The sequence below is a fragment of the Tyto alba genome, unplaced genomic scaffold (genome assembly GCF_018691265.1).
Source record: "Tyto alba isolate M040663 unplaced genomic scaffold, T.alba_DEE_v4.0 Super-Scaffold_48, whole genome shotgun sequence".
In the NCBI taxonomy this organism is placed as follows: Eukaryota; Metazoa; Chordata; class Aves; order Strigiformes; family Tytonidae; genus Tyto; species Tyto alba.
In genome coordinates this window covers 22,757,403-22,766,431 of record NW_024881324.1, presented here as the reverse complement: position 1 = coordinate 22,766,431, position 9,029 = coordinate 22,757,403, and the positions used below count along the sequence as shown (strand labels likewise).

At 36.5% G+C, this 9,029-nt stretch overlaps 1 long non-coding RNA gene across 1 annotated transcript; it reads right to left on the bottom strand.

The window, feature by feature from the left end:
* Positions 1-409: 409 nt before the first annotated feature.
* LOC116961334 lies at positions 410-7,712 on the bottom strand. Its single transcript, XR_004406955.1, has 2 exons — positions 7,502-7,712; positions 410-906 (listed from the first exon to the last, which is right to left on the bottom strand). It is a non-coding gene; the product is annotated as an uncharacterized LOC116961334 (long non-coding RNA).
* Positions 7,713-9,029: the final 1,317 nt, after the last annotated feature.

The following is a 9,029-nucleotide window of genomic DNA, read 5'->3' as shown; positions in this document are numbered from 1 at the left end:
AGTGCAACCGTAAACCTAACACTGCCAAGTCCACCACTAAACTGTGTCCCTAAGTACCACATCTACATATCTTTCAAATATCTCCAGAGATGGTGACTCAACCACTTCCCTGGGCAGCCTGTTCCACTGCTTGACAACTCTTTCAGTGAAGAAATTTTTGCTCATATCCAATCTAAATCTCCTCTGGCACAACTTGAGGGCATTTCCTCTTGTCCTTTTGATTGTTACTTGGGAGAAGAGACTGACACCCACCCCATTACAACCTCCTTTCGGATAGTTGTAAAAAGTGATAAGGTCTCTTCCAAGTATGAAAAAAGAACATGAAATTGTGCTCTTTCCATTGTCCAACCTGATCTGAGGAAGATTATTAGAAGCTAAATGAGGAGAATAACGGAATCCGGCAACTCTATAAGAGTCATAAATCGAAGATGTTTATTGCCAATACAAGCACGTTTATATATCTTCCTAGCAACTGATCACACATAAACAGAAGGCTTGATTGGTTACATGCATTCTCCACACACTGTCCACGCACCTAAGACTAACATTTGATTGGTCATTACCCTCTGTCCATAATACACCAGACAACTCATTAGCTATAAGTTAGTTACTGATATCCTAAGCCTATTGGTTAATTAAATCTTACAAGCACAAGCACAACATCTTATACACTTTTAGCTCAAGGCAGAAAACTTTCCACTGTTTAAGAAATGGCCAGATCTTTTCCATTAACCATAGCCTTTCATGTTTTCTTCAGACAAAGCTCAGCATCCTTATCTTGTTTTTCTACATTCCTGTTTGTTGCTCCCAAGGCTTCTGGCTGACCAAGGTCAAGATGTCCTCATCATTCACTAGCTGTACAGCACTCTCAGTTCTTTTTCCCAGCCGTCCTCCTACAGCTAAACACTGAAAATATATAGAATTCCAGTTTAGATTTTCACTTTATTTATAGATAATAGATAACTGTCAATATAAACATTGGTACAATGAGGTATATGTGGTATATATTATGGAAGGAATTACAGGAAATAATTATTTTTTAGATATGCAAACAAAAATTATTTTCAGGGAAAAAAAAATTACAAATATAATTAGTTTGGAGTACAAGCACTTATTCATACTAGAGCTGAAATTTAGTCCTACAATCTTAATGACCTACCACAAAATGAGTATGCATACATTAAGATAATAATCATAAAAAAAAAGTAAATAACTCAATAATACTAACCACAATATCTCTTCAAGGAAATCATTATGTCTTAAGTCACAGAGGACATTTTGTTTTAAGGTGGTCTAGTGACTAATTTGCCAAACATGTTATCTTCCAGATCCTCATATCCTGAGAGGACTGAAAACAAGGAATCACTTTTTGGGTATGGAGGAAATAGAAAAGTATCAGTGACCACAATAGTGACAATATAAGAGAACAAAGAGGATGTTTTTTCCATAAGCAAAAATCTACATCTGTATCAGGCAGTTACTAGAGTTCTTACTATCATGGAATTACTGAGCCCAACATACATACTGTATGCTGCAATTATTTACATGCACTGAGCTCCTAAAACTGCCTTAGGAAATCCTGTATTGATGCAGACTCCAGGATTCTCAGCTTAATACCACCAATTCTGCCATTCATCTATACTTAAATGTTCAAAACAGTTGTCTGAACGGGATAATGAGGACTTTATTTTGATAATAAAATGTTCTATAGAACTGAAATATTTTTCCAAGGGTGACTGGATAAAGTTAATGAGAAATTACTTGTGCTCAAAATATCCACCCAAAAGATAAACCAGGTCACTGGTTGATGAGTGTCTAGCACAGAAAGGGGGATAGCATAGATTTTCTTATCCCTAAAGGTAAATTTTCCCTCTATTGTCTCCAACAGTATGAATGCTCTTTATGTAAAACAGCATGGATTTCTCAGGTTAGCTGTTTCTGGGTTATGGACAGTTAAACTGGCAAGTGTCACAAGACTAATCAACCTTCTAGGTACAGAATGCACACCCAGGACCACCTTTTTCTTGTTCTAGAAACTGCTATTTTTCAACAGAGCAAAAACCTTAGTTTTTCTTACAACCCAATATCCTAGGATATTGCTTAACCATTAAATATTGAGAGCAATAGTAATTTCACTTTGTGGTTTAGTCAGCTAGATTATTTTGTTCATTGCAGACATGAGATCCTTGAACTTTGCAGCCACAAAGTATGGAAAAATTCAGTCCCAGACAACAGCGCTCCAAGGAAAGCATATTATATTCACTTTTCTTTATGAGCTCACTTTCTCTGCTCGTATACATAAGACATAAAATCTCTATAATTAAAATTAACTTCTATTTTAAGTCTCTCTGTTCCTTGAATTTACTATAAATTATGCTGATTTATTTACTAGCTTGAGCAGCAAATTGAATGGGAAATCATACAAAGTGCTGCATGATGTGTTAATGTAGTTCACTAGAATTATTACTAGAATTTTACCTAAACACTCAGTCTTACTAGAGACATCTTCCTAATCTCACAAATTCAATCTTAATTTATATCTCATGCAGTCTTTTACAAGGAAATATTTCACTCCTTTCCAAAAGATTTCAAATTCATAAAGGAGTAGATGTAGATAAATAATGGAAAAAAAAATATATTATGGTTTTCATGAAATTAAATAAATTGTTTTTCATTTTCTTTACTATCATATCAAAACCTTCCCAGACCTTGAATATATAATTGTCCCAATTCAGCAAAGTAAATATATTAATTCTTATCTTCAAGGTCAGTATACCAATTGGAATAAAATTTGGAAAGCTGTAAAAGTGGCTGTGAAAATTTAGTATTTAAAAAAGAAAGATTGATTCAAAATGTAATTTTTCCAGTTTCCAGCTGGAAATTTTTTTCCAAGACTCAGTATTAACCTACTAGAAAAATCATATTTATTGATTAGTACAAATAAAACTTATTTGAAATTGCTTACTCCATTATATCTGGTAGTTTCATCTCTCCTATCAGTACTGCAAGAAATTCCTATGGCATGATCAGGATATTTTTAAAAGTCTAGGGTAATTCTATAGGTCACAGAACTTGAAATACACAGGTGACATAACTGAAGTAACAAAACTTTTGATGTGGATTTTGTTAAGAAAACTAATTACATATTTCATGAGCTCTAGAAATAATGAAGTCTGATTTTCTATTAAATTATGAAATTGTTAGCCATATTAAGTAGAACACCGGATGAAAAATCCAGATGAAAATTCCTTTTTGAGCTCCTGCCTTTCAGATCCTGCTAATATCTCTTAACTCTTTTCTGTGTGGGGAAAAAAAGATGGTGAATATTGTAGCTAGCTTTGAGTGGTACAGAAATCATAATCTAATTAGACAACTACTACACCCATCTTGACTAAGCACTTGACAGGAAAAGCTGAAGAGGTAGCTGTTTAAGCCTTAAAATTGTATCTTTCCTTTATACCAATCTGTTACTTTCTAAAAAGGTATAGAAACTTCAGATCCTTACGATTTCTAACTATTTATCAAATCTGTGTTAAATTGATGAGTGGGCTTATAAGCACTGAGAAGTAACTACCATACACAGAAGGATAAATGGTTGAAATCCCATTCACATTAGTTGCCTCCTGATGGGAAATTAGACTGACAGAACTTGCAATGACTTACTTTTTTTTTTTTTTTTTCCAGTAAAACCCCCACAACCTAAATGTAAGAACTTCTTTATAGATTTTTGTTATAAATTTAAAATATTATAACTCAAAATAATCAATGTTATCTTGAAGAGTAGCCTAAAAACACATAGTTAATCCATATTCTTTTTCTGATGAAAAGAGGGAAACAACTGAATTTTCAATAGGGGAATAAAAAAAGGAGTCTGACAGCATTTGTTTTTAGCACATTCTCAACATGCATTTATTTCAGAATGTTCTCTCTCATGTGACATGGCATGCACTTATCTTTTGCTTTAATTTCTTCCAAGGTCTTAGCTGCTGTTACAAACATTTTGGGGTGGCCAAAATATTTACAGTGACATCTTCAGTTGTTGCACACTGTGCCCTGAGTGTTCTTGACAGTGACTCTCATACCTCTGAGGTGTCAACATTAAGTTTGTACAGAAAGAAGTTACAGATGGACAATCATCACCATTCTTTGGCTCCGTTGTTCAATTGTCTTATACATGATACACTAAGAAATACAGAGCGAACTATGCTAGACCTGCACCATTACACTAACACAGTGTATAGTTAAAATCCATAGCTAAACATTTAGGATGTTTACCAGCAGGTGCACAGAAGGGCTCTAGTAATAAGACTTTCAGCCTCTTTTACTGAGTATAAAGGCACAACCACAAGGATACCATTTACAGTGTAAATCTTTACTAGCAGAAACTTAGGACAGCACTGCCTGTGGAAGTGGTACTCAGCCTTACAAGAAAACTATGTCCAACATTTTTCACAAATATTTTAGTTCTGGCTTTTCTCTAATGTCTTTTTTTTTTTGACCACTGAGACAGACAGTGGGACACAACTTGATTCTCGGAGAAGAACAGAGGAGCAGCAGAGTGTGTAATAAAAACTGTGAATCTAGATAAAGCACCTCAGTACCTAAGGACACTTCAAAAAATGGGTTGAAAGAGCAGCATGATCCTTACTGAGATGAGATATTTGCAGAAAGGGAGGCTGTGACTCTTACTGAGGCTGAGACCTGATTGCTTGGTTGTATTGCAGTGCCATCACCACTTCTTCATACTTTGTTTTGTCAGGATGTGTCCCAGACTTTCTGTGTCCAAAACTGTCAGAAGAAGAAGCAGATGCTCAACCAACTCTGTCAGTTACACAGGTGGTCCCTGTGACTATTGTAACTGGATATGAGCTAAAGATGTTGGAATACAGTGTGGATCCCATTCCTTCTCCACAAGATTCTAAATTTGGTGTGTAGGTATCCATAATGAACTGTATGATATCATATGACAGGTGTCCTACATTCAGACACTGTCTGGTAAGTCCAGTGACTTTCCTGAAGGTGGTCAGAAAACAGTGGAATGAATTTCCCAATCATTTCCTAAGGGTGAAGTTACCTCTGTTTCTATATGACAAGGGAAAGACTGCAGAACATTATTCAGCTCATCCAGTTAAAGTTGTATTTCAGTTGGGATGGAAATAAAATGTATTTGATCTCTTGAAGCTACAGATAGACCCCAAATGAGGAATTTATGGAGAAAAGGCTTATGTAACTTCCTAAAGCATCTGTTCTACTATTCAGATGCAGTTCAGAGGGAGAACATCACTGGAACTCACAGTGGGGATAGTAACTTCCTACTCTTCTCCTCTAGCCCTTCATCTTAAGATTCATAGCAGAAGGGGAGTTCCAGTACAGCTGACAGCAAGCTAGAAGTGAATGATTTAGTCTGATGATAACATTGGTTTCCATAGGTCCCTACAATCTACAAACTATTCACAGTCAGTGTCTGGAAAGAATGAGATGGAGAGCAGGTGAAGATATAGAGGGAGTGAGACAGAAGAAGCAGCACTTTCATATTCCTCCCTTATAGAGAAGTAAACACTGAAGTTCTTCCTGAGGTCCCAACTATGAGATTTAACAATCAAATCTCACACTTCAGAGCTCCAAGTACTTTTCTGAAAAGGTTGAAAAATAAATGTTTTTATCCACAGAATCTTAACTGTGCAGGAAACTTCTCTTGAAGTATCAGCTGGAGATCTACAGGTAGAAGCAGGACACTAAGGAAGGCAGAACCATTGTTCTGGTGATATTCATTAAATGATGTTGCTTCAGGAGACAAAAGGTTGGAAAATTAATACAAAGAATATCAGAGCATCAAGAACCAGACCTAACCTGGTTGCTCTAGGAAATAAATTTTTTTCTTGAGGGCACTAGTAAAGAAATTAATTTTAAAAAATGTAGGTTTATATGGAGTCATACTGACAGAATCTCTATACAGTAAAACACCATCCTTACGTCTTTAAAGAATTGTGGAAAAGGTATCAAAGGCACCAGATACATGCCCATGTTCTGAGACCTCCTTAGGGCTAAGAATAAGGGAAATGGTTTGTGAAGACCAGCTGATTTTTTCTGAACAGTGTGCCATACTCCTAAGGAAGTTTCCACCAAAACTTTAGTGATCAGGCATGCTGTGGTCAAGGGTGTGAGAAGCAGTTTTATCAGCAGAAGTTTTATGATCTCCTATAAATCCCCAAATGTCAACAAATTCTGAAATATTTTAAATAATAATTTGTATCATGCTAGGCATCCCAGACAAAATAATGAATACGAACTTGCATCAGTGTTCACGTATGTTATTTGCACATACAGTTCTTAAACAGTTAGGGCTTCTCTATTTAAAAATCCTATGCAGTCCAATAGAAACTGTTTTTTCTGATAATTTTTTATTCCTTCTGTAGAAACAAATTTCCCAAGGTACTCAAACAATGATCCATAAAGATGATTTATTTCCATGGAGAGAGAAAGAGACAGAGATAGAAACTTGATGACTTTAATTTCCCTGAAAATGTTTTTATTCAATTGGGTTTGTTTTGCTGTCTGTTTATATTCTTCTTGTGAATAAAACAAAACAGCATGAGTCATTCCTTTATCCAGTGGTAACGTTTTTATTTAGCTGAACTATGGATCATTTTCTTATTTTCTTCACTAGGATATATTTTCTCCAAGACACAACATCCATCTTTTCTCTTTGTCTTTCTCATAATCATCCCTGGAGCTAATGAGCTTATTTTCTAAGAGGAAACCAAACTATTCATACCCAAATGAAATTTAATTTCCTGTACATTTACAGAAATGCACAGAATTTACACTTCTGGTGTTTCTTATAGGTCTAGGGGGAGTTTTCCTTGCTGAACATACACCCATCTCCTACATTTCCCTCATCTTTTTTTCTAAATTGTTATGCACTAACTCAACTAAGAATACCAGAATGTAGTGATTATCCTATTTTTGTCAAACAACAGATGTTCCAAATGCTCAGACCTCTCCTGCAGGAGCTGGATCTGGGAAAATGCATCTGTTGCAAAGCAACTGCATTTAGGCAGCAAAGATGCAGTATAACTTTGGTAGGAAATTAAAAATCTTGCTTCAGTTTCTATACTTTCATTTTAATACAAATTTTCCTTGCAGGAATTTTTTATCGCTATAAACAGGCTTTCCAATGAGAACTGCAAGATCTTACTTATACTTGCTCTTGAGATAGGATACTCAAAAAAATAATTTTGTTCATCTTTCCAGGAAAACTTTTTCACAATGTTCAAGGTAAACAAGAGTAGTGCCTATAATTTCTGAAGGATGAGCTATTTGTTTGTCTTGTCTGGAGTAGAGCTGTATTGTTATCTTCTTAAATTTTCTATTCTGTGGCTCCACACTGCTAGAGTTGTGTCATTAGTGGATTTCCAACTCCAGTCACAGAAAGCATACAGGGAGTCATTCCAGCTCAAACATAAAGTCTGACACCTTTGTCATAGAGAAATGCGCTTACCACTTCCTGTCCTCAGCTTATTTGTGCTGACCACTTGATAATTTTGCAATGAGAATGCAGGCCCATCACCATGCAACTTCTCACAGTTCTCAGTGATGGTAGAAGAAAGTTCTTACACCTGGAATGGAAAAAATACCATATGAAATGGCTCAGCTTCCTACAGGGCAAAGTACCATAGGATATATCCACACAATCGCAGCAGCAGGTAATATCTCACAGCTCAGCAAAAACATGGATTTCCATATGACTACTTGTATCCAGGATAGATAAACTTAGTTACCAGAACTGTATGTCAATCACCATGTTTAGGCTCCTTTTGTGTACTCACTGCATTCACAAAACATAAAATGGATTAATTCATTACAGGCCATTTGTATGAGAATAACCTGACTAGTAGTTTTATTATTATCTCTACTGGAGTAGTGTGACACAACCAGCTAATTTTTAGAACAAATTTTCAGTCCAGTTTCAGTATCCTGTTCAGGGAGCTCTTGTTTTACCAGTATGAACTTTTAATTTGTGGTTTAAACAAAGATATTATGCTGTCAAGAAAAGATACAAAAACTTGGTACCTTGAGTTTGGCATTTGGCTCACAAATTCACCATATATCTTTTAAAGATTCTGCAGAGTAATGGTACAATGCATCCTGACAAAGAAGAAGTCAGGTAAGAACACCAGGAGGCCTGCATGGATGAAGGAGCTCCTGGACAAGCCCAAACACAAAAAGGAAGCCTACAGAGGGTGGAAGCAAGGACAGAGCATGGGAGGAATATGAAGAAACTGTCTGAGCAGCCAGGGATCCAGTTAGGAAGGCCAAAGCCCTGATAGAATTAGATCTGGCCTGGGACATCAAGAGCAACAAGAAAAATTTCTAAAGGTACAGCACTGATAAAAGGATAACTAGGAAAACGTGGGTCCTCTCTGGAAGGAAACAAGAGACCTGGTTACCTGGAGTATGGAGAACACTGAGGTACTCAGCAAATTTGCCTCAGTCTTTGCTGACAAGGGCTCCAGCTACATCACCCAAGGTGCAGAAGGCAAAGGTGGGGACTGGGAGAATGAAGAACTGTCCATTGTAGGAGAGGATTGGGTTCAAGAACATCTAAGGAACCTGAAGGTGCATGAGTCCATGGGACTTGATAAGATGCATCTGTGGGATTTGAGAGAACTGGTAGATGAAATGGCTAAGCCACTCTCCATCCTATTTGAGAAGTCATGGCAGTCCAGTGAAATTCTCACTGACTGAAAAAGGGGAAACATACCCCCATTTTTAAAAAGGGAAAAAGGGAAGACATGGAAAACTACAGGCGAGTCAGTCAGTCTCATCTCTGTGCCCAGCAAGATCATGAACCAGATCCTCCTAGAAAATATGGTAGGGCACATGGAAAATAAGGAGGTGATTGGTGACAGCCAACATGGCTTCACTAAAGGCAAATCATGCCTGACAAAATTTGGTGACCTTATATGTTGGCGTTACAATGCTATTGGATAAGGCAAGAGCAATAGATGTCATTTACTTGGACTTGT